Source organism: Bubalus kerabau, chromosome 18, assembly GCF_029407905.1.
Source record: "Bubalus kerabau isolate K-KA32 ecotype Philippines breed swamp buffalo chromosome 18, PCC_UOA_SB_1v2, whole genome shotgun sequence".
Classification (NCBI taxonomy): domain Eukaryota; kingdom Metazoa; phylum Chordata; class Mammalia; order Artiodactyla; family Bovidae; genus Bubalus; species Bubalus kerabau.
Genome location: NC_073641.1, coordinates 19386949 through 19413694, shown reverse-complemented (window position 1 = coordinate 19413694; position 26746 = coordinate 19386949). Strand labels below are relative to the sequence as shown.

At 43.9% G+C, this 26746-nt stretch overlaps 2 long non-coding RNA genes across 3 annotated transcripts; one reads left to right on the top strand and one right to left on the bottom strand.

Annotated features, from left to right (window-relative positions):
• LOC129633102 (uncharacterized) lies at positions 1–24693 on the top strand. 2 transcript variants are annotated; one of them, XR_008704888.1, is made up of 4 exons: positions 1–820; positions 1628–1754; positions 17976–18058; positions 24304–24693. It is a non-coding gene; the product is annotated as an uncharacterized LOC129633102 (long non-coding RNA). The 2 variants fall into 2 exon arrangements; XR_008704887.1 differs by lacking the exon at positions 1–820 and having other exon boundaries at positions 1479–1754.
• Positions 3647–26746, bottom strand: LOC129633103 (uncharacterized). The gene is made up of 3 exons (XR_008704889.1): positions 26612–26746; positions 15363–15477; positions 3647–4309 (listed from the first exon to the last, which is right to left on the bottom strand). It is a non-coding gene; the product is annotated as an uncharacterized LOC129633103 (long non-coding RNA).

Genomic DNA, 26746 nt, shown 5'->3' with positions numbered 1-26746 from the left:
ATACCTGGGACTCCAAGGTCTGCTAGTTTGATGTCTCTACCATAGATAGGAGGATGAAATCCAGGCTAGCCTCATTTCAGCACCCCTGCCCTCCCAAGGAGAACAATCATACTCTTCAGGGTACTATGGTTTAAAAAATGCTTTTGCATCCACATTCAACTTGAACTTCTCAACCAGGGACTTTTTTTTTAAAGGTAAATAGGCCCAGGGAGGTTTGGGGCTTTGCCTGAGTTAATGCTGCTCTGGGGAGTCTCCAGATGAAGAGGCAGAGGAAAAAAATAGCTTAGGATGATATAGTCAATTCTGGGCAGCTGAGAGGCAGAGAGGAGGCAAGATGAGCAAGGTGAGGAGCTGCTCTGGGGCCCCTCTGAAGTTCCCCGAGTCTTACACCATGGTCAGGACTGACATCTCCTACTTTCTCCAGAAAAACAAGATGAATGCTGGTGTTGCCAGCTGAGGGCTGGGCCCTCTCCTTGTTGCCTGTAATCATTGAGTCTGAATAGCTTCGACCTCAGGTTCAAGGTTCCCCCTGGAACTTGGAGAGAAAGGGGAAAGCACATCCTCCATATCCAGTCCCCCTTTAGACAAAGGAGGCAATGGTATGGACTGCTTATGCTCCCATCCCCTCCCCAGCACCCACAGGCTGGAGGAAGCCTTTGAATCCACGTATCTCCTGCGGCTGCCGTGTCTGCATGCACAGACAGGAAAAATCTTCATTCAAACAAAATGCTCTATTTAACCCAGAAGGTTCTAGTTTCCTAATGAATGAAAGAGGCTGCCCAGGGGCCAGACTGTGAGCTCCCAGTTTCTAAAGGACTTGGTGAGGGCTGGTCACTTGGTCGCTAATGAACACACACACACACGGTCATTAACAAACACACACACACAAATACACACACTTGGTCACTAACGAACACACACAGACACATGATCACTAACACATACACACACACACTCCCCTTCAAGGGCAGTCCTTCCCTCAGTGCTCTTGGTCACTAATGAACACACACACACCCCTCCTTCAAGGGCAGTCCTTCCCTCAGTGCTCTTGGTCACTAACGAACACACACACACCCCTCCTTCAAGGGCAGCCCTTCCCTCAGTGCTCTTGGTCACACACACACACACACACACACACCCTCCTTCAAGGGCACACACACACACACCCCCTCCTTCAAGGGCATACACACACCCCCCACACCGCCCCCCCCCCACACACCCCTCCTTCAAGGGCAGCCCTTCCCTCAGTGCTCATAGGCCCTGTTGGACACAATGCCACACACAAAAAGAAAAGCAGCACAGAAAAAATGAAAAAAAGGTTTCAGATTCTCTTCCTCTCTTCTCCCTCCTTCCCAGACGGTATTTTTCTCCCTGGGGATGGAAGGCACACAGGTGCCCTCACCACCCACTCCCCACCCGCCCCACCTGCTGTAGGTCTCCTTCCCCCGGGTAGTGACCTGGCTTTTTTAATGCAAATAGGAAAAACCACAGGGAAGCTTTTTTGCGAGGCTTAGGTGGCGGGGATGCGCCTGAAGCTTAGCACATCCGGGTATTGCGCTCAGGCGGACCATATGAAAGCCTCGTAGCCACAGCGCCAGTGTCTGTTACTTTCTCACTATCCGCTCAGCCGCTGCGATCAAAGCAGATGAACGACAGACAAATGGTGACCTGTCCAGTCTGACCGTTGGATGCAACTGGCTCCCTGCAGCATTCACGGGAAGGGCACCTTACATTTATGATGGACAACACGCCAGGTACTTCTACCCCATTCTCCTGACTCAGCTTCTCTGTAGTCTGTGAGTCAAACATGGCTGTGTGTGCTTAATCGGGAGAGGCTGTGCAGGCGGTCCAACACTGCACAGATTATAAGTGGCAAAATCACGCATGTGAACCCAGGTCAGTCTGCATGCCAGGCTGTCGGCGTTTACCAAATTCAGCCACTGAGGTAGAAATCTGTCAGCCCCATTCTTCCCAGGGCCAGCACTACAGGGCACGGCTGTGCACGTGAACCTCTAGCCCTGTGGGGCAGGGTCCTTACCCGTCTCTGCGGATGGCACGTCTAGAGTTGTGTGGGAGTGCGTTCTGTACCCCTGAGGTGGCAGCCCTACCTCCCACCACAGCAAAAGTAAAATTTTGTTAAAATGGCAGATTATCCGTTGGAGGTCGGCTGGGATAAAGTGTTTAATCAGCTACCCCAAATTTGGACTTCTAAGAAATACTGCAATATTTTTATTTGGTTTAGCAAAAATTCCAGTTTTCAAGTTGTTGTTGAGTGCTCCATGCCCCAGTATTTATGGCAGTTAATTTAAACACCTGCCTCGGAACCAGCGGGCCTCAAGCCTTACCTTCTGGGAGTTGGACTTGCAGTGTGAGAGACTTGCTTAGCTGAACTGGGGAATAAGGAGTCATTCCCTCCAATAGGAAAAACAAAAAAACCAGGTCTTAGGTAGGGCTCCTCAGCTCCTTTCAGTGGCTCCTCTCTGAAGCTGGTGGAGGAGCCAGCGTCTCCGGGAGGGAGGGATCCAGCTCTGCCAGGAGTCTGACACACCCTGCAGGCTGGCCTAGGGAAGGAGAGCTGTTAGCTGCCTGCATGAAATCCTGGAGGGAACTTCCTAATCAGAAGAGAAGGGCCTTGGTGTCAGGCCGGGGGAAGGGGGCAGTAGGAATGTGTGAGGAAGGTATCGTGTCTGAAAAGAGTGTGATAACCAGGCAGGGTTTTTAATATTCACGTCAAAAAGGGTTTTAGATGCAACTTGGCATCATGGGCAATAATCTGCTTTAATTCATTCAATTTGCCATAAAAGATGTCACTTTTTATGTGACATGTGAGAAAATGCCACACTTACCTTGCTAAGTCAGTGCTGTGGCTTTCTGTGGCCAGAACCCACTACACACAGAACCCCTGGGGGCAGGTCACTGTAGCTGGTGGGTCTGCCGTGACACTGTTTAACCATATGGCTCAGGTCACTAGGCTAGGTCTGTCTCTCTGGGAAGATGCTCCTGAACGTCCACTGCCTCATGGGGGAAAAAAATTGATACCCAAATCCATGACTATAAATTATCCCTTGTTTCATTTCACTTTCTCCTGATGCCTGTCAAGCCACCAGGATAAAGAGAGCTTCCTCAGCCCAGCAAGACTGTTACCCTGAACCCAGCCAGACAGTCCACAGTTCCCTTAACCATCCCATACCTCCTGTTTCCCACTACACAACATTAATCTGTACAAAGCACATGTCGCCCCCTAATAATTGGCAAATGTCCTTTCTCAGCATAGTCAGTGGGATCAGATAAACAACTGGAAATTTAGCCACTCCACTTTCTATCCCTTGGAGATTAAGAAAAAATTGCACGTCTAGGAACAATATGTGCAAAGGTGGTCTCCTGGCAATTTGCAGCCAATTACAAGTGTACATTGCTTTGCACAATGGATGTGCTACTGAAAAGGTTATATGCAAATCGAATTTTTGTAAATTGAATTATATTTAACATGCACCAAGGGAACTGGCTATTTTAGGGACACCAAAGTTGAATTCATTTTGTGGAGCAGGGAACCCTTTGTAAAGCAAATTATCATCCTTCAATTCATATATTCTTTGATAAGGTCAGGTTTTATTATCTTGGACCTTTTTGAACTAGAGCATACCTACAGTGTTAAAATGGTAATAATAGGATATTCAGATCCTTCCCCAAATTCTAGAAGTAAAAGGAGAGAATAAAAACTTACTTTGATTCTCCTCCTAAAGGAAAGGATGAACTGGAAAACAGGGAGACTTTCCAGCCTTGACTGGCCAGGCGCCCCTAGATTGTTAAGTTAAAGTAAGATCCAGCCTAACCAGGGCCTTTTTAACACTTAGGCCCTTTTATCACAGGGCCTGGGGCCTATCATCTTTTTAAGGACCAAGCAAATGTCTGAAAACTGAAAGAACACAGAGGAAAATTGCAAATCAAAATTAATGTTTAATTAAAGATCTACAAAATGTAACACCATGTCAACTTCATTAATTGTTAAGTTTGGTATTCATGAAAGTTTAATTACCTAAGAATTAGAAAGGAAGAAATCAAACTTATTATTCACAGCTACTATAATTGTTCACATAAAAAATCCAAGGGAATCTATATACAAACTGTATCAGTCAATGGAGGCTGGATTATGCTGTGTTAACAATCCTGAAACATCAGTGACTTAACACAACAGCAGTTCATTTCCTTCTTATGCAGTCTGTTGAAGTTCTGAGTGACTCTCTACTATGTAGTGATTCATCAGCCCAGGCTCTGCTACCTCAAAGCCAGGTGTCCACACTTATTTCAGCTGGAGAAGAGAGAGATGAGAAAAGTCATGCAGAAGCTTTCCACTGATTCAGTCTGATAATGACCCACATCACTTCCACTCCCATTTCATTGGCTACAACTGGTCACATATCCCCTTGCTGTAGGGTACTTGGGAAGTGTTGGCTTTTTTTTTTTTTTGGCATGCTCAGGGAGACCTGGTAATATCCATCATGTAAACTATTAAATTAATAAGAGCTCAACAAGGGAATTCCAGAAAAACATCTACTTCTGCTTCATTGACTGTTCTAAAGCCTTTGACTGTGTGGATCATGAGATGGGAATACCAAACCACCTTACCTGCTTCCTAAGAAATCTGTATGCAGGTCAAGAAGCAACAGTTAGAACTGGACATGGAACAACTAACTGGTTCCAAACCGGGAAAGGAGTACGTCAAGGCTGTATATTGTCACCCTGCTTATTTAACTTATACACAGAATACATCATGAGAAATGCCAGGCTGGATGAAACAAAAGCTGGAATCAACATTGCCGGGAGAAATAGCAATAACCTCAGATACTCAGATGACACCACCCTTAGGGCAGAAAGTGAAAAGAAACTAAGGAGCCTCTTGATGAAAGTGAAAGAGGAAAGTGAAAAAGTTGGCTTAAAACTCAACATTCAGAAAACTAAGACCATGGCATCTGGTCCCATCACTTCATGGCAAATAGATGGAGAAAATGTGTAAATTATGTCAGATTTCATTTTCTTGGCCTCCAAAATCATTGTGGACAGTGACTGCAGCCATGAAATTAAAAGACACTTGCTCCTTGTAAGAATAGCTATGTCAAACCTAGACAGAGTTTTAAAAAACAGACATCACTTTGCTGACAAAGGTCTGTATAGTCAAAGCTATGGTTTTTCCAGTAGTCATGTATGGATGTGAGAGCTGGACCATAAAGAGGCTGAGCGCCAAAGAATTGACACTTTCTAAATGTGGTGCTGGAGAAGACTCTTCAGAGTCCCTTGGACGTCAAGGAGATCAAACCAGTCAATCCTAAAGAAAATCAACCCTGAATATTCACTGGAAGTACTGATGCTGAAGCTGAAACTCGAGTACTTTGGCCACCTGATGCAAAGAACTGACTCATTGGAAAAGACCCTGATGCTGGAAAAGATTGAAGGCAGGAGGAGAAGGGGACAACAGAGGGTGAGATGGTTGGATGACATCATGGACTCAATGGACATGAGTTTGAGTAAGCTCTGGGAGTTGGTGATGGACAGAGCCTGGTGTGCTGCAGTCTATGGGATTGCAAAGAGTCAGACATGACCGAGCGACTGAACAATAATAACAGCAAGATCAATATACCCAAATCAATAGCTTTCTTATACATCTGTAACAATTAGAAAATGTACATTCAAATAGATGTCAACTTAAAATGCAACCAAAGCCATTAGAACAAATCTAACAAAAGTTATGCAAGTTCTTTATAGAGATAATTATTAAACTTTATTGAAGAATAGAAAAGATGTCAGTCCTCTCCAAATTAATCTAGAGACCAAATGCAAATTTGATTCAAACACAGAGTTTTCAGTGGTGATCAGTAAGCTGATTAAGTTTGGGTATTTCTGCATGATATTGAAGTGAAGTGAAGTGAAGTTGCTCAGTCGTGTCCGACTCTTTGCAACTCTGTGGACTGTAGCCTGCCAGGCTCCTCTGTCCATGGGATTCTCCAGGCAAGAATACTGGAGTGGGTTAGCATTTCCTTCTCCAGGGGATCTTCCTGACCCAGGGATTGAACCCGGGTCTCCCACATTGGAGGCAGACGCTTTAACCTCTGAACTGCCAGGGAAGCCAGAGCCTAATTCAAAGCTACTGCGAGAATCAAAAGCAGGTAGCACAACAGAACAAGGGCAGACAGAGATGTCTGTAAAGACAGTAACGAAATGGTCCAAAAGGTATTGTGACTCAGAGCACGGAGTCCACCAGGAGGTAAATGAAAACTGCCTCCCAAATGTGGTTGACTCTCTGTTCCTTTAAGTTCAAGTAGCCTAAGACCCAGGAGGTAGTATAAGATATGGAGGATGGGGAGATTAAGCAGATTATGGGGAAAAAAAAATCATAAAGAGAAATCTCAACTTTTGACCTTGAGCCTTAACCACCTCCACGTAATTTATGCACAAAGGATCTACTCTTATATATATTTTTTGAAATGGAAAAATCCATACACATCATGTTTCCTCAAGGGTCTGAACACTTGCAAATCATTAGCTACCTAATTCCTTTCACCTATATTAAATTAGTCAAAGAAGCAGGTCATGAAATGGAGATTTCTCCACCTTCAATAAATAAAACACAATTTTCTTAAAAATTATAGATTTATATCCAGTTTTCTTTTTGATGCCTGTTACATCAGTGACACAGAGAAGGCAATGGCACCCCACTCCAGTACTCTTGCTTGGAAAATCCCATGGATGGAGGAGACTGTTAGGCTGCAATCCATGGGGTCGCTAAGAGTCAGACACAACTGAGCGACTTCACTTTCACTTTTCACTTTCTTGCGTTGGAGAAGGAAATGGCAACCCACTCCAGTGTTCTTGCCTGGAGAATCCCAGGGACGGGGGAGCCTGGTGGGCTGCCGTCTATGGGGTCGCACAGAGTCGGACACGACTGAAGTGACTTAGCATAGTATAGCATACATCAGTGACAACGAACAAAGTAGCTCCTTAGTATTTGCTCTGAAGTCAGTTGCTTTGAATGCATGTCAGGTAATCCTAAAAACAAATTCCACAAACCATTGTGGGGACTCTCCGACGAATTCTGAGCATGAATACAAAGAGTGTTTCCACGAGGAGCCGTGTGCCCTGCACCCCCGCTGTAGGCTGCCGTTAGAGCAGGACAGTGCTGACATACCTGTGTGCTATCTATGCACCTTTCACACAAGTCTGTGTCAACAGCAATAACCTGATCAGAGACGCCTTAGAGGCCTCTGAGAGTCACTCCTTTGTTCATTCATTCATGTGTATCAAATCGGTATCAGACACTTAATATGCACAAGACACTATGTTAGGCTCTGGACACCATCTATTCACAGGTCTGCCAAGTTTTACAATCCATTTTCTTTGTTAGAAGCACCAGCAAGGACATAACACCTCTCAGGGAGGGACTGTTCTACTTAGCATTGGAAATTGTGCTGTGGCTCAGCAGGCAAAATAGATCACTAAAGATTAATAAAGATCGCTATAGGCTAAGGAGGTTCTAAGTTCTCATTTATCCCAGAATGACCCTGGGACTTCAGTCTGAATAGTATAAGGATAATGGGGGTAATGCCTTCTCTCTGGGTATAATAATGGCACATTTCTAGCAAAACCGATGGCTGCAGATATCGGACAGGGGAGGTCCTCTTTGTAGCAGAGGGAGGCTAGAAAGTTCTGGGTTTACCTGTGAGCAGGATTCATGGAGAAACCATTCAGCCCTTCTGTGCCTCAGTTTGCTCATCTGTAAATCAGGGACAGCAATGCCCTCTTCGAAGTTTGTTGTGACAAATAAGATACCATGAGAGACATGCAATCAACACAATGTCTGCCATGAGGCAAATACCCAGATAAGCACAGAAGGAACACACAAACGAAGGAATGGAAAAGTAGCTCATGTATTAATAGAAGTTGGAGAATACTCCGCAAAGGAAAGAATCAGGGTCTTTTTCTTCCTACTCTGGCTCTCTTTCTTTCTGCCTTGGACCAAGATAAGACAGGAGGGTCACCAGAAAGACCCAATGCTGAAAAGCTAACTTTTCTGAGTTATTGGGGACACATGAGAGGAAGGGGTTACAGTGCTTTTTGAAATTGCTCAAATAGGATAGTCCTAGGTCTATAGAAATTCCAGAATTTCAAATATTCTTCATTAAAGATACTTATATTGAAACAGTATATTATCTTCCTGCCTGCAGTAATAGCTTAAGAGATTGGGGGTGATTAGGGGGAGGACCACAAAGTCATGTACTCTGGACTCAGCACTCAACAAAAAGCTTTGAGAAGTAACTGCAGCTGTCTTTGAGGAACTTGATCTCTGGTCTCTTCTCTCCCTCACTATGGTTTTACATGCTCTGCTTTCCAAATAGCTTGGAGAGTTGGCATGGAAGATGATTTGTATATCTGTAAAAACTTCAAACGTCACAGCCATCTTTCAGACGACTTCAGACTAATTTCTGAATGTCTTGGCTCCAGTTTACTGATCTGTAAAATGGAACCCAATTCCTTTGACATTGGATAAAGAAACAAGATAATGTAGAAAAAGCACCAGCCATAAATTAGGGGCTAAGGAAATGTTAATGTTGATTCTCAGTACCTCATATGACCTTCTGATCCTCAGTTCATTCTGTAGGATCAATTAGTGGCCACTGTTTTTCATCAGCATAGGATAAGCTGGTAAGAGATGATGTCAAGGGTATGTGAGACGCCAGTGCATCTATGCCTTGGGTGTGGCACGTGGCGGAGCTGTAGACCCTGGCCTGGGCCTAGCTGTTCTTTGTGGGGTTGCCATTGCAGGTAACATCCTAAAGAGGGCACTGTTTTCCCTCTCCATAGAGACGCTCTGGCTTGAGTCGGTGGAGCGTGCCATTTGCTGCCACCCTCTCATTCCTCACTGTCTCTATCCCTTAGGGGAAGGTGCTTCTAGTAAACTTTTTGCAACAGGGGTGGGTGGGGACTTTTAACTGTGGTCATTTGCTTCCCAGGTCTCGACATGTCCACAGCCTCAATGACAGGATGCATAGCGTCAAGATTTACAATGTACGTCTATTAAGAGTCTAGACTTCTCCCAACAGCACATGGGCAAGTTTGGCCCAGTGCGGGAAACACAAGCTGGCAGATCTGCAGTGCGAGAGACCAAGGTGCAAGAAGCCAGGGTCAGGGTCCTGAGCCAGCAGGGCGCCCGTCAGGATGTGCCCATCGCATGCCCCAGTCTGCTTAAAGTCCTGAGCTGCATTTTCCCCGTGATATGAACAGGCCCTTGTTCCCCCACGCAGATGAGGACTTGGTAGTTATTAAGAAAAGCTCAATTGTCCCCCTTGGCTTATCATTACTAACCAGGCAAAGGAAAGCTGCAGCCCACCATTGATTTAGATTAGCACCTTCGTTTCAATATTATTAATTACTCAAGTTAGCATATGGCATGTCAACATCAAAGCCCTACTTTTCAAAATTAACTGTTTCATTTGCAACTGCATGGCTGTACCTGCTTTCTTTCTTGCTTCCAAGAACCAAAACAGAAATATCTCAAAGATATGGTTTTAACTGTCATAAAACAAGGTTTTTGGTCTGGGGACTGAAGAGTTTCTCCTTTCATGGGAGGCCACCAGCTTAACTTTTTGAGGCGACAGTTCCATAATAACTTAACATTTGCCAAAGTTCTCCATTGCATTCTGTGCAAAGTAAACAGAAGGGTTAATTTAGTTCTCTAATCTCTTGTTATAAGCCTAATTATTTTACATGTCTTCATTTCATTAATGAATTGCTGCTTTTTACATGCAGCTCCTTCCCCATTGCTTTTGTTTAAACCTCCTGGTGGGAAGGGATAGATTAATTTTGTTGTGCCTTAATGAAACTGTATGCTACATTAGATTTAACCATTTGGCATGCACTGCCAGCATCACCATTATGCATAATGAATTATTTTTTGTGAGTCCCAAACTACTATAGGCCTTCAGTGTTCTCCTTCAGATACTGTGCCTAGGTGATGGGCAGGACAGGAGAGCAAGCTCATTGTCCATCACATCTAAGGAGACCACCCGGTAGCTTTTTACTTTCTGTCACCTGCATAGAAGAGTCTAGACTTCCCCTTGCCATGGGGAGCCAAGATATCTGGTTGATTTCTAATGAGCATCTCAAATGAAACTAACAAGTTGATTTTGAGATTTGGGGGCTAAGCATTGTGCTAGGCACCTTAAGGCAGAGCAAAATTTACCTAAAACAAGGACTCATTGTTGCTCCTATGTCTGCAGGACGTCTGGGGTCTGCCTGGTTTTGACTGGGCTCGACTAGTACTTCCGCTTCAGACTACAATGTTGGGGGCAGCTCCGTTTCTCCTGTCTCCAGTTTTTCCTTCTGGGATCAGCAGACTAGCCAACATCTGCTCTGCTCTTGTTAATGGCAGAAGCTCAAGAAAGCAGGTAGAAATAAGCAAGGCCTTTTAAGGCTTAGGCTTGGAACCGACACACAATTACCTTTTCCCTTTTATTGTTGGCCAAAGCAAGTCCAAAATCAAGAGGTAAGAAAGTATTCTCTTCTGTGTGTTGGCCAAGACAAAAATTATATTCACGGGGACTGGCAAATAATTGGAGCCAATAATTAAATTGTTTATAAGTTTCTATGGGTTGGCCGAATTCTAGAGTTCAGTTCATTTCAGTCGCTCAGTTGTGTCTGACTCTTTGCGACCCCATGAACTGCAGCACGCCAGGCTTCCCTGTCCATCACCAACTCCCGGACCTTGCTCAAACTCATGTCCATTGAGTTGGTGATGCCATCCAACCATCTCATCCTCTGTCATCCCCTTCTCCTCCCGCCTTCAATCTTGGCCATCATCAGGGTCTTTTCCAGTGAGTCCGTCTTCACATCAGGTGGCCAAAGTATTGGAGCTTCAGCTTCAACATCAGTCCTTCCAATGAACACCCAGGACTGATCTCCTTTAGGATGGAGTGGTTGGATCTCCTTGCAGTCCAAGGGACTCTCAAGAGTCTTTTCCAACACCACAGTTCAAAAGCATCAATTCTTCAAGGCTCAGCTTTCTTCACAGTCCAACTCTCACATCCATACATGACTACTGGAAAAACCATAGCTTTGACTAGATAGCATTTGTTGGCAAAGTAATGTCTCTGCTTTTTAGTATGCTGTCTAGGTTGGTCATAGCTTTTCTTCCAAGGAGCAAGCGTCTTTTAATTTCATGGCTGCAGTCAACATCTGCAGTTATTTTGGAGCCCAAAATATGTATCTCACTGTTTCTATTATTTCCGCATCTATTTCCCATGAAGTGATGGGACTGGATGCCATGATCTTAGTATTCTGAATGTTGAGTTTTAAGCCAACTTTTTCACTCTCATCTTTCACTTTCATCAACAGGTGATGAAAGTCCATTTAGTCCTCTTTGCTTTCTGCCATAAAGGTGGTGTCATCTGGTTATCTGAGGTTTTTGATATTTCTCTCGGCAATTGTGATTCCAGCTTGTGCTTCATCCAGCCTGGCATTTCTCATGATGTACTCTACATATAAGTTAAATAAGTAGGGTGACAATATTCAACCTTGATATATGCCTTTCCCAATTTGGAACCAGTCTGTTGTTCCATGTCCGGTTCTAACTGTTGCTTCTTGAGTTGTATACAGATTTCTCAGGAGGCAGGTAAGGTGGTCTGGTATTCCCATCTCTTGAAGAATTTTCCAGTTTGTTGTGATCCACATAGTCAGAGGCTTTGGCATAGTCAATAAAGCAGAAGTAGATGTTTTTCTGGAACTCTTCTTGTTTTTTCGATGATCCAATGGATATTGGCAATTTGATCTCTGGGAGTTCATGGTTCACATACTGTTGAAGCCTGGCTTGGAGAATTTTGAGCATTACTTTGCCAGTGTGAAATGAGTGCAATTGTTCAGTAGTTTGAAGATTCTTTGGCATTGCCTTTCTTTGGGATTGGGAAGAAGATTGACCTTTTCAAGTTCTATGGCCACTACTGAGTTTTCCAAATTTGCTGGCATATTGAGTGCAGCACTTTCACAGCATCATCATTTAGGATTTGAAATAGCTCAACTGGAATTCCATTACCTCCACTAGCTTTGTTCGTTGTGATGCTTCCTAAGCCCACTTGGGTAGCCACCCCCATATTTCAAAGCTGGAACCATTTAATCTCACAGTTAAGTCCAACCCCAGCCAAGACCTAAGATCCTACAATTTACTACCTTAGGCCAAGACTAGTTCCAGAATCTGGGCATCTTCTTTTCTCTTCCAAAGATTTCTTGACTTCACCTGCTTTTCTCAGACCTCATCATCTCAACTGGCAATAGTGTCTTAACCAGCTCCCTTCTCCAAGTCCCCTTCAACCCCATCCACCAGAGGTGTTTCCCATCACCTCTGGGACAAAGTCATGGCTCACATGATGTAGATTCCATGTTCTGACAGCTTTCTCTCCAGCCTTATCTCTCTTCTTTGCTGTTATAGTGATTATCCCCTGGGCCTTTGCATAGACAGCCCCCCTGGCAGAATCACACTATCACTATTGCTCATCCTTTAAGATTCAGCTCAAATGTCATTATGATTTTTTGCATATTGCATAGCAAATGTTCTGTAAGATATATATATATTTCTTTACCAGCTGAGCCACAAGGGAAGCCTGTATATGTGTGTAGTGTAGTGTTAGTCTCTCAGTCACGTCTGACTCTTTGCTACCCTATGGACTATAGCCCATGAGGCTCCTCTGTCCATGGGATTCTCCAGGGAAGAATCCTGGAGTGGGTTGCCATTCCCTTCTCCAGAGTATATGTGTGTATGTATGTGTATATATGAGAATGTTCAAGGAATAATGGACTTGATTCTTTCTGATACATCATAAATGCATAGTTATTAAAATTTAAACTGTCCATCCACATACCCCTAAAGATTATCTTGTGTTCCCCTATAAGTTTGCCTACGTCTTCAAAACAGTGAGGAAAGCCATCTGGCTGCTTAACTTAAAACCATAGAGTTGGAGAGGGCTCTGAGAAGCCAATCATTCTGTCTTTGGCAAGTTCATTGCTTAAATGGCATAATATTTAAGTTGTTAACATTTCTTGAGTGTTTCCTACATGCTGAACACTGTTCTACATGATTGACATGTATTCACTCATTTAATCCTCATAATAACTCTATGAGATGACAATGAAATCATCTCTCCCTTACAGAAAACAAGATAGAGCCTCAGAGTGGTTAAGTAACTTTCTCAAGATCACCAGCTGATGAGAGTGGACCGGTCTGTTCAAATTCAACCATATGGTTAGAATCCATGCTCTTAGCCTATCCATATGCTCTCCCCTCTAGCAGAGTTTACTGCCTCTGGTATTCTATAGGCAAGACTGTCCTTAGTGCCTAGACTTTGCTGCAGTGCAACCTTTTTTCCCTGGGGAAGGGAGGACTATCTGATCAGAAAGCAGGCGGGAGACCTAGAAAAGGTAACCTTTGGGAAATGGGCCACTCGGTAGCCTGTGATTCTCTGGTCTTGCTTTAAGAAGTTCTTTGTGGAAGAAGCCAAACTGGCATCACTGTGACAGAATCCCCAGCTGCTGGCCACTTCTGCTATCCTGCGTATCTTTCGGTCTCCAGAGGTAGCCTGAATTTTCCAGCTCTAAGCAAGAAAGCTTTGACACCAAATCATCCAATTTCTGCCTGAAACTTATAAGTGCCGCCCCTGTTGAACACAGCAGAGCCTCAGCTTTTCTACAGAAGAACCTTTAGGCCAGGTGCTAGGGCTCCTGCTTCATGCTATCTATGTTTTACTTGCCCTAGCTAAACAAACAAAAAAAATCCTCGCTTGAGTCATTTCTGCATCTGACTGGGAGTTTTGTGGAACCTGTGCTTGTCAATTAAGCAGCTCGTTCTTGTCACATGCCTGTCACATTCACTGGGAACCAGCGTGTCTCCATTTTTGAAATGATGCAGCCCAGATGCTATTGATCAGCTCGGCGTCTCTCGGAGAAACCCATGCTCAGCTATGTCCCTGTGGGTGATAAACAGGATAGATGCCCCTATCCCCTGATAAAGTACTTGTTATCTACAAATGTATAACTCAGAAGGAATTACCACCAATATTCTTTTAATTGGAAATATCTTTCTTCTTCCTAAGCAGATACATGCAAGCTCCCTTTCCTGCAGAAGCCATCCATAGAAACGGAGCATGTGTGTGAGAGACAGGCTGTTTAATCTTTCCCTGTAATCAGCTCCCCCGAGCCCAAATGCTGAGTCTGTAAAAGTAGCAAGCCCAGGCCGTTCTCCTGCTAGAGACTGGCATGGCCTGCCCCGCCCTGTCTTCCTGACTTTGGCAGTGGGACTCCTTGGAAAGCAAGCATGTCCCACCTTAAATGAGATTCTCCATCAGAATCAGACACCCTAGAAAAATAGAGCTTAGGAAACGTGGCTTTTCTGATCCCATTATTGATAAGCTCTTAGAGCTCATCAATGAAATTAGAACTTGTTAATCCTGTACATTCCTCCCCCCGCCTTGATTTTTAATTACAGAAGAAAGAAGCAGTGGATAACTTCTGGGGCTGCAGAGACATCAAGGCTGTCAAGAGAAAATTAAATTTACAGTCAGAGAGTTTTGTTTTCTCAAGTGTCCTTGTAAAATGCAAAAAAGGCTCCTGGCATCACCAAGGCAATTCAGCCGGTTTCCTAAACTGGCAGGGTTTTCCTCGAAGAAGCCCTCCTTTGTTTGCCAAGAGAGTGTATTAATGACAAGGACTGGACCTAAAGGGAACTCATTCAGAAGAAAACTGCATTAAAAGAACATTAAGGGCGATGTTTTAAAGTCTGATTTAAACTCATGAAAGCAAGGAGATTTATTGTTGAAGCCAAATTGTCGAGCTGACGCGCCCTGCCTGGTAATGCATTCTGATTGGAGCACCGGGGATTGAATCCGCTCAGAAACATCACTCATCGGGGCCAGGCGATCCAGCTGGGTGAGAGGAGGACAGCCAGGGGGGAAACAGGCTGGGGTGGCACGTTTCTGAAGGCAGATGGACTAACATCCCACAGGGACCAGCCCACCAGGGCAGCAGGAAGAAGAGGAGGGTGCTGCCAGCTGAGATCAGCCTTGACAGAAGCAGACAGCTGAGTGGCCTTTAAGCTTCCCATGGCTGCTGGGGGCAGCCAGGGTGGAGGCACCCCCTGAAGAAGTTGGAAGCTTGGCAGGATGTCCCAACCCCTGTCCTCTGAATCCTCAACTCCTCCTGTGAATTCTTTTTGGCAGCCCCTCCTGCGAGCAAATAGATCCACAGCAGAATGGTCACCCCCTTACTCCAACCTATTGCTCTGTTTCCCTGACTGTACTAGGCTTTGGGGGAATGCTGTTCAGGTCTCTTACCTGTGCTGCAGACCTGGACTCCAGCCAAAAGGCCGGCTGCTTGCCATCTTGCCAGTCAGGGTCTGATTTCTAGATTAGTGTTAGTACCTGTGCTGGAAAGGCACAGTGGAGTCTCCTGGAAAAAAAAATCAAAGAAATCAAAGAAAACAGCCTCAAGCTTGTGTTCTTCCCTCCCCTCCTAGTGCAGGGGTGTTGCCAGGGTACTTGTCACCTTTCCCGATGCCAGCGTTTAGAGTTCAGCCTGCCATAGCATCACAGTCTAGTCCATGTAGCAGCCACACTGCAGGACGGCTTGGTGCTTTTTCAACAAGGGCCTAGAACTGATTCTCTTTCAAGCTTTTCCAGTGTCCCTGGGCCTGGACAGACTATCCATCACCAGGTGTCTAAATCATGAGGAGTCCTTACTGTGTATGGATATAGCCTTGTCTTTTCCAGTGATGGGATCTGAACAGCCAAGGGACTATTGGGGTGGATACGACATCATCAGCCACAATTAGAGGACAAAGAGTGTCACCCGGGAAGAGACATGAAAGCCTTTGGTGAAGACAAAACTGGGGTCTGAGATGAGGAAAGCCCATTGGTGTCAGGGTGCAGATGTGTCTCAGTGACAGCATGAGTGGACGGTCAGTTATCCAGGTGATTAGCAAGGGCTGTGTGGTCCTTTCGAGTGTCCATTCGTCTGTGTGTTGAATGCTGCACAGTATCAGTGAGGATGGAGCTGTGTAAACAAACGCAGTGAACGTGACAAATAAATAGAGGAAGGTACAATTTCTAATCACAAGCAACTGGGAAGAGGGTCGGGGAGGGCTTCCCAGAGGTGATGGCTGCTGAGTTGGGTCTTGAAAGGGAAATAGATATTTGCTAAGACAGGAAAGGGTAGTGACTGGTGGTGGGGTGGGGTGAGGTGTGAAGCCCAGAACAGGGCCTGGGTGGCTAGTATCCTCTAGAGAGGAGGGAGCTGTAAAAGAAGAGACTGGAAATGTCCTCAGAAGCATGATTACAAATGTTCTCTGTGTCTTGCTAAGAAATATTAACTATTTCATGCTGTCAGTGGGCTTCCCTGGCGGCTCAGTGGTAAAAAAAAAAAAATCTGCCTGCACTGCAGGAGACCCAGTTCAATCCTTCTGGGAAGATCCCCTGGAGAAGGGCATGGCAAACCACTTCAGTATTCTTGCCTGGAGAATCCCATGGACAGAAGAGCCTGGTATGCTATAGTCCATGGGGTCGCAAAGAGTTGGACATGACTGAGGAGCTACACAGCAGAAGCAGCATGCAGCCAATAGGCAGCAATTGAATATATTTTAGATAGCTTGTGAATTTTTCTTGTTTGAGGTAGCTAAAAACCCACAACTGACCATGTTGTTACCCTATTTGCAATATTAAGAGAGAGTGGAGGGGGTCCCACATTATCTTGAAGCTGGGCAGAAAGCTGTGAACTTCCTCCCTAGAAAACTGCTTCTATGTTCACAATTTTGCATATAATTTCATGGTTTTCATGGCCCCCCTAAAGCCCACCCATAAACCGTAACTTATAAGCCCTCACTCTAAAGGTATCTGTGCGAAATAATTTGTTCCCTGGGGAGAATTTCATAGTTCTTAGGGGATGTGTACTGCAGTATTTAACAAAGATTTGTCATAGCGCCTATAACTTTCAGATGGTTTGACAACACATTTTCAAAAATATGTGTGTATGTTTTGTGGGGAGAGAGAATGAGGGAGAAGCAACTGAGGCAAAAAGTTAACAATTGATGAATCTAGGGGAAGAGTATATTGATGTTCATCTCAATTTCTTTCAACTTTCCTATACAATGGAAATTTTTAAAAATAAAAGCAAAGAGAAATCAAATACTTGCTCGAGGCAGAAGTAGAAGGGATGAATATAAAGTGATGGACTTTATTCATTTATATTCCTTCACTATATACTATCTGAATACCTACTATAGCTGTTCAATATTTAGTTGGAACAATCAATAGGAATTAGTGCCTGATGGGAGGTGGGTGGGGGTGGGGAGATGACGGAGGAGACACAGTGATGGAGCGTGAGTGGCCAGCGTAAATGACTGGAGCTCAATTAACAAAGAGACCACAAGGCATAGGGCAGCGGGCCGAGGAAGGGAGATGAGTCCAAGTCTGTGGGCGGCATTTTGAAAGGGATGTTAATGAACTTGAATGAGTCTGAGGGAGAGCCACCAGAAGTAAGGGGAACTAAGACAGTGGTACATGAGAAATGGTATGGGCCAAGGACGGGAAGATATGTGGGAAGAAATTGAAGTGAGTGAGAGGTCTGCAAATTATCTGCAGATATGAAAAAAATCCAGGAAAAGTAGGCTTGATTTACGTGACCTAAGAGAGCTACCCTTGAAAGATGGCTGAGAGCTGCGGACATCGACTAGGTCTAAGGCGTGGAGGGAGCTTTGTCTTCACTGCGCTGTTGGACGGCTCCCCACCAGGCTCTGTGTCAGGCACGGGGGCTGGCTGGGGCCAAAGCTGCAAGGCAGGGCCTCTCCTTGGAGTGGCACAGGCAGTGTGGGATGAAAGAAGAGATTCACTGCTTGACACAGACCTTCACAGTCTTGTAAAACTTATAACTGTCTATTCAACATCTCCATCCAGGCACTCAGGATGACTAAAATCACAACACTCGCAAAATTCCCGAGAATTATGGTAGTGGAAAATAGAAATTCCAGCTGTCCTAGGTAAGTAGCTATTTCCACAACTTCATGGTCCCTCCCCAACCAGTTCCTTGCGCCACCACGACACACACACAGAGCTAAAATGAGTACGGGCCTTCTGGAGTGACATTTGCACATACGAGAATGGTGGGAGTCTTCTGAGAGGGAAGAGGAGGAAGAAGTTCCAGGTGAATGAAGTAGCAGAACGGAAGCTAAACCATCTGTCATCCTCCCCCGTCTTCTTTCAGGGAAATGGGTTAGAGAATTGAAGGAAAACCCGGAATATGGAACCCTAGTTTATCCTGGGGTCTGCTGTGTCCTGTCCTTCCTATTCCCGGGCTAATTTATTTATCTCCCTGGTCTTCAGGCTTCACTGCTGGTCAGGGGCTTAAGGTAAGCCCAGGGGTTCCCTTCTGGAGGTGTCTGAACTCAAGTGCCTGCAGGATTTGGCAGAAGCCCCCAAACTTATTTTGCTTTCAATATGTTTCCTCTCTGTCCCCCAACTAAGCACAGAAAGAACTGTGTAAAGTGTGTCCCTGTGTCCCTTCACCCAAACTGCCCTGGCTGGTTCTCTCCCTTCCCAAAAGAAGATATGGATGTGGCCTTTGAAAGTTCTCAGCAGACAGCTGCCAGGCCATCAACACCCGCCCCTCCTCCACAGCTCCAGGGCTAGCGTGCATGGAGCATCTTCTCTGTGCCAAGCGTCTTATGGGTTCTTTACATACATTTCATCCTCATAGCAGCTCTATGAGAAGAATGCAATTAACCCCTTTCTACAGATGAAAAACAGAAGCTTAGAGCATGTAAATAACTTGTCCAGGGTCACTGGACCGTGATGTGAGAGGGCAAATAGTGAGATCCACATAGTGTTGACTCCAGAACCCAAGCTCTTAAAAATCCACAGGCCAGCCACGCTGTCTCCTTCTAGAGGCTTCGGTGGATTCTGAAAATGATAATCAACACTGATAGAATGATACTGTTTTCAGGCTTTGTTCTAAGGACTTTACATATATTAATTCCATTAACTTCAAAACAACCTTATGAAGTCAACACTATTGTCATCTGAAATAAATAGATTGAGGCACAAAGAAGTTAAGTAAGTCGCCCAAGGTCAGAACTTTAACTCGTGGTCAGCTCTTACACCTGTGTCGCTATGGCAGTATATCTAAAAAGCATGCCGAGTATGCATGTGTGACTTGCAGAAAAGCATCTTTTCAGGAATGACACACCCAGCCTGTACTTGGGGTGCCTCACTGTCCCCACACCTCACTCACCAGCCAGAGACTATCGGAATGACAGTCATGCACACATCGCTTCTCAGTCATCCTTGTCCCTGGAATCCCACACACTGTGAGAGAAGAATCAGGAATGTTTCTTGAGCTAGAGGGAGGGCTTAATTTTCAAGTGTTAATAATGTGAAACTCAGGAGAAACATGCTCATACAGTGAAAATCCTATAAGATATTAAGTTTTTTTTTTAATTAGCATATTTACTCTCAAAGTTAGAAAGGAAAAAGATCCTTGCTGCTGGCATTTATTCATAGTTTGCTTATCTCAGCCTCCATGCAAAGCATTTGGGTACCTTTTTTTCCCCTGCCATCAATAAAAAAGAGAATCACTAATTTGTCTATGAAGAAAGGGAAAAAAGAGAAGAAGGATAGGTAGGAGGGAGGGGATGGATAAAGAAAACCTTTTTTCTTAGATTGATCTAGCGGAGCATGGGGATAGGAATATAATCTGAGCATCTAAATCTGCCTGGTCTTACTGACTCCCATTTGTGAAGTGGTTATTTTTTCCTTCATAGGGAATATTTTGATTTACCATTTTCATTATGTGTAACCTTCCTTACACCTAAGAGTAGTTTGTCCCAGGGTGACATTCGGAATTTATTTATGATCAGCGTGGCCAGGGACCCAACCAGTCAGAGCAGGTGCTCCCTTCTCCGTGGTGCCTATGAAAGCAAACCCAACCTCGGCCCTCACACATCATTGATCCAGAGCTTTAAAATAAGACCTGTGGGAAAAGAATAGAGCAACGTATCACTCTTCCCAGATCATTTCCCCTAGGATTTAAATAATCTAAAATCTAGCCAAGAATCAGGACAGCTCGGCAAAAAAGACAACTGAGCAACTTGATGGACCTAGAAGAAGGTCTAGGTATCACAGCTCACACGCTCTGTTCGCAGGAGACTTCTTACAAGGGATTCTGTGCAGTGGTTTTGATTTTGAAACCATTTTTAATGTTCACTTTGTTTTCATCAATCAGTAGACTGGAAGCTGCAAAGGGAAACTATGGGGAAAGGATTATTGCTGGAGACAGTGTACATTGATGACAGCAAAAAGAGATAAGGAGACAAAAGAGCAGGGGGAGATCCCCAAGAAACAGATGTAGTAACTCTAAAGACACGAATCTGGGGTTATTTAGTGCAGGGCAAATGGCCCTGTACAACCCAAGCAGTATCCCCAGAGAGCAGAGAATCATCACAATTACACATGGTGATGACTCTGGCCATCAGGAAAATATGAATTTATGTTCCAGATGAAAAAAGAAAGATGAATGCAATAACAGAAAAGATTTATAATATATACACATATTAAAATTCTTAAAAAATCTAATCCTTAAAAGAATAGCTTGCTATGTCAAAATGTGTCTTAGGGTATGAAACTTTGTTTAATGTTACTTTGTTTACTTTACGTATGCTCTTATATATACTTAAGAATAGATTATTCCATAGAATAAAGGAAATGGCATTATCTTTGAGAATGTTGATGACTAGGTTTTACAAAGGATTTAATAATCATAAGGTAATAGAAGAGGAGAAATTGTATTTTCCATAATTCCATGAAGACTAGAACAATCCTTTGGTTGGGTTGAGCTGTTTTCCATCCGAAAAGTGGTGGGAGAAGATGGCTGAAGGACTGGGCCACACCTCCCAGGGCCAGGCTTTCTGGGGGTGTGAGCTCCTTGTTGCAAGAAGCCTCCCTTGTTAGAAGGTAATGGGCAGCAGGAAGAACCTACAGAACGATACAAAGCTGAGAGGGTCAGAATCCAACCTCTTCTCAAATATGAGTCTAATCAACTTACCAGATGCTCAGTGTCTGTGAGAGAGGTTGGGTTGTTTTCTTCTTCTTTTTTTTTTAATGTGTGAAAAACAGCTAAAAAGCTATTTTTTCTGTGTACTAGCTGGCTGCACATTAAATTAACCTTAGGCTCTTGGATTTAGAAGTAGTAGAAGAAAGCAAGTGGAAGTAGGGTCATGAACTTGTAGGAATTGTAAGGAGGACTGATGGATTCAGAATCTGAGGATTTGGACCAGTTTATCCATATCTCTGAAGATCAGGGGAGCCCACCGGAAATCTAGATCTCTGTCTTTGTCTCTCCCTCTCACATATGTGTGTTTCATGTACCTATGTATATTTTTAAACAATAATAGTTGTCGAATACCTATTGAGGATAGGTGCTATGCTAAATGCTTTTTACATTTGTGATTTCATTTAACTTTCATGAGGTAAGAATTATTACTGTGAAGAGACTGATGCTCAGAGAGGTTAATTAGCTTGCCCAAAGTCAAAGTCACACAGCCAAAGAATAGTTATTATAAAACACATTCTTCCTGCTAAGCCCCAAGCAGATTTTAATGCACCAGGAAAAGCTGCTCCTCTTTATTTCCAAACCCACATTCCCTCAAAGACTCAGGGTGTCTGTCTTCTGGTTGTCAAGTTACTAAACCTTGACAACAATGAAGGAGAATTTTAATGTTCCAAGATTTCAATAGATCTGGAGTTTATGTGGGAAATTGAAGACACGGATTTAATGTGGGACAGGGAGGACAGCCATATCTTGTAGATTTAAGGCGTTTGCTGTGTATACATGTTAGGAGTGGTTTTCTTCTGCTACCACCACTGCCAGAGATAAAGCATGAATGATATCGAGTTCATGGGACTGATATCCATCAGCAGCAGAATATATTCCAGCCTCATAGGAATAAATACAAGGATGTACTGATAATTACGCCTTGATACACAGAAGAGGATATAAAAAACTCTTTCTCAATTTGTCTAGAGCACTGTGAATAATAATGCTGCCCATGTGTTCATAACGCAAAGTATTTAAAGCTCTATTGTTATTTTCACAAAAAACAACTTTGGGCAAAGCATGTTTTCAGTCTTAAGCTGGAATGTGGAGTTTATCTCACAGTGCTATGCTGCCTTTTCTAGCTGGCATCAATTCCTGGTATTTAAATGCATCAGAGACACTCGGCCTTCACTTTGAAATGAGAGAGTCTTACGGAATGTCAAACAGAGCCCTTGTTTCCTGACTTCTGACCTAGCTCAGGTTTGGGTTTTTTTTTTTTCTTTTTTTTTTTACCCCTTTACATGACTCAGACAGGCTCTTGGAGGCCTAGAGATAAAAGGCCCTATTAGAAGTGCAAAATATGACTATTATTACCTCCTTTAATAAGGCTTCTTGCCAATTTTTCAAATGACTAGAATCTGTTTGCTAATTATTACTCCACAGTTTCTGCATTCATTTTCTTCCCCTGAAGGAGCCTGATCCCAATGAAGATGAAGCGAAGTGCTAAAAAGTGTGTTTACTGCCATCTATGGGATGTAGCAGGACTGCCATGGCGTGGATCCCTTCCCAGGGAACTCTCACTTATTACTTTGTTTCAAAGCCATGGGGAAAAGTTCAGCAACTGTAAGCACAGGCTTTGCACTGAGCCCCCACATGCAAATACCACTGAAAAATCATGTGTGTACAGTTTCCCAGCAATATAAATTCATATTGCTGCTTTAGAGAGTGAGACAGTATGTTTTCCTCTATTTGAGGCAATGATGTTTATGTGTACAGTAATATATGGGCACGTGGGCTCTACTCATGACTAAGAGTTCTAACCTGTGATTACCCTCAGATGTTCTAGCAGAGCATGTTAGAACTAGGAGTTCATTTGCTGGATGATTCTGAATATTCTGAAGAAGACCAGGAACCAGGAAATAATAAAGACTCCTGAGTGACCAAAACAGATGTAAACTGTGTGTGTTATGGCCTATGGACTCAACTCAAGAATCAGGCCTCCAAGGTTATTATAACAAATTCTATTGTTTGAGTATCAGAAAGTCTCATTATCAGAGGTAGTAAATTACGAGATAGCGCAATGGTTTTGAAAGACAGACATTTGAGGAAAGCAGACGCGATAGCTCATATCCTAAAACCTAGGGAGGGAAGAGAAAACTAAAACCAAAACCAAATATAAGAGTTCAAAGGAACAAAGCAGTCTGCAAAATCACAGTGTAGTATAGCGATCAGTGTTCATGTTAATGATTCAGTTCTCAAATAGGGGTTAAATTTCCTGAGGTCTATTAAGTCATTAACATGACAGACTCAAAGGACATGTCTACACAATTCATAGAGAGAGAAATACAAATGGTTCTTAAAATAGGAAAAGATACAACTTCATTCAGAACAAGAAGGCCTTCAAATTAAGAGGAAATGACTTAAAGACAAGCCACTGACTCAGAGAAAATATTTGCAAAACTAGTATCAGATAAAGGACTTGTACCCACAGTATACCAAAAATTCTTAAAATCCACCAAATAAGAAAAGGAACAACCTAATTAAAAGGTAGGCATAACTACTGTAGAATTTTATATAAATAGATCCCTGCTGTATATGTACCCCTCTGTGTCTGCATTATCTTGCTCATTGTTTGTGGTATTTATCTATGGAGTTGAATGTATCAATAGTTTGTTCCTTTGTGAATTTTTCCATTTACATACCACACCTCATCAATTTAGGGACACTTTGGTTTTCTTCAGTTGGGGAATAAGAATGCTATAGACATCAAAACAATTAAAAAATAAAAGGTAGGCATAAGATCTGAACAGACATTCAAGCCAAACCATATTAGAAGAGACAAAGAAGGATACTTTACAAGAGCCACATTCTACAGTATACATTTTTTAAAAAAGTAACTGAGTTTATATTCTTTACTCACCAACTGACAAAACTTCAGAAGAAAAGTTTGGTCACATATGGTGCTACATGAAGGTGTGGAGAAACAAATCCACTCATACAGTGATGGCAAGAGAAAAAACGTGATGTGTACTCTGCGAAGGGCAGTGTGGCAGCAGTCATCAAAATTACAAATGCGCGTATCCTTTCTTAGACCCGGTGATTGTTTTCTGGGAATTTCACCTACAGATATCCTCAGACATCTACAATAATGGAGTAAATAAGGAGATTATAATTGCAGCAATTTTTTTATAATAGCAAAATATTGGAGCAACTAGATGCCTATCAGCTGCTGATGCCGTCAATGATGCCGTACCCCACCATGAAACAGGATGCTGCCATTGTATAGAATGAGGAACTCGTATGTACTGATGAAGAATGATGATCAAGATAGGAGATTTTAAAAAGCAAGTGCACTACTGTGTCCTAGCATGTCACCTTTTGTGGGGAAAAAATGCATGTGTACATATAGAATATCTGCAGAAGGAGATACCCTACATAAGCTGGTAGCATCCGTCAGGGATGGGGAAGTGGGAGGCCGGGGCACTGGGGCAGGAGGAAGACTTAATTATCAGTCTGTACTCTTTTGTTTCTATTCTGGAAAAAAGGTGATATAAAATAATTTAAAAATAAAGAAGGCAAAAGGGTATATAATACGTTTGGGGATGCTTCCATTTACCCTTTTTTTTAACGTTGATCTTTAAAGTGTTGGTTAGCTCTAGTTATCTGGACAATTTAATTATGTAGAACACCTCATTTCCTGACGATGCTGGATGAATAAGGCAGTACTCTAGTTTGCTGACTTATGCACAATTACAAAGTTAACATTATCATCACAGCACAAAAGAGATTGGAATTTAGAACAAAGGCTGTGATACTTTTTAACAAGACATGAAGGCAGAAGGAGAATGGATGAAGTGGAGAGAGTCTGTAACCCTCACACTGATTGAGGGATGAAGGCCTAATGAACAAAATCTATGAGCCTCTGTGAAGTGCGGTACTTCTGCATGTAATAGGCCAGGCTTCTGTTCCCAAAACGGCAAAGGCAGTTGCTGCCTTTGTAAGAGACGCTTTGTTAGTCGCCAGCCTTGACAGGCAGAGTAGCGTTTGGTGCTTACAGGTGCTTTGGAGGGACTGCAAAGAAGGCAAGGGCATAATTTCTGGCCCTGGGAGAAGCCTGGCCCTGTCTACGAGACACGGCTCAGGACTCAGGAATGCAAGCAAAGCATACTCATCATATATAAATGCAAGCAACGTCCTTGAAAGAACAGAGTAGAAACTGACCATCAGGCTGATACAGATTGCAGAAATATCCTTCACCATGTTAAAGATCTGGATGTTTCATATGGAAACTCAGGTTTCTTTTTTCAGCTTTCTTGAAAAGTTGGAAAATCTAATGATACAGGTCCTGATTTTCTTGCATGTTAACACCCACTGGAGCTGAGCAGGGACTGTCCCCTTTATATGGGACATAAGCTTTATGTGGGGCACTTAACCGTGGTCCCCAGTGCTCCCTGGTACCCTACACCTGGTCTGTCTCTCTCAGCTACTTGCCTGGTCTCTGCAGGCATTGCAATTTGCAAGTCCTGGTCCAGAATCAGGAAAAGTTAGTTTGGGAAAGTGTCTCAGTCATAGGAGATTCTTAAGCAGGCTTTGAAAAACAAGGGAGAGTGGCCTGGTGGATTGGGTGTGCAAGACATTTTAGAAGGAAGCTTCCTAGAAGACCAGACTGTTTCCTCTTGATCAAAAATTGGGCCAATCACAAGTTGTCTGTGCTTTAGAAAAATCCAGATGGTGTTGGCTGAGCAAGGTCTTGCCTCCTACTCTGTGCTAGGAGCACTTTAGTGGACAAGTTCTCTGTCACAAGCAGCTTATAGTCTACTCATGGAGGTGACCAGCCCACCGGAAAACACACTGCTACGTGTAGGTTATAGTGAAAAGGAAGGACAGAGTATTGTCATAAGAATTACAATGAGAGTGTCAGCGGGGAACATGGAAGCTGAGGAAGGAATGTGATCAAGCAGATGTGAGGTGGAGGGAACAGCATGTGCGAAGGCCCTGTGCTGGGAGCACCCGGAGTATTCCCGAGACTGGAGGAGCACCCGGCATGTCCAGAGCACAGTGAGGAAAGAGGAAAGTGGCATGAGATGGTGCTGGAGGAGGAGGACCCTCTGAGTGAAGGCTAGAGCGGTTTTAAGGGTAGGAATGACTTGAATCTACACACCAAAGTTACTTAAGAGATCAGCCTGGGAAAAGCGATGCAGGGCCACACGGAAGGAAATCCGGAGGCGGTGTACCACGACGAGCCGAGGCACCTGGTGTTGGCTTGTTTGCCCTTTCAGCCGCCCACAGTTGGCACCAGGGCCTCGTCAGCAGCCCCTCCTGGTAGGACAGAGGTCCACCCCACTACTTTCTTTTGGGTACTTTTTTTTTTCCATCTCTACCCTTGGTGCTCGTGTTTTAAAATTTCCCTAGAACAGAATGTGAAGGGAGTGGTGATTTCCTTTCTCTTTTCCTCCCTCCCCTGCAAGCTCCCTCCCGTGCCCCACCACACATATGCACACACCTGCAAATGTGCACACACGGTGGTCTCCGGGCACCCCAGGATGGCAGCACGGGTGGAAGGGCTTTGGCCTTGGAGCGAGGTGGGCCAAACTGAGCTGGGCAGGAATGGACGGCAGTCAGGTAAAGCAGGGCTAAT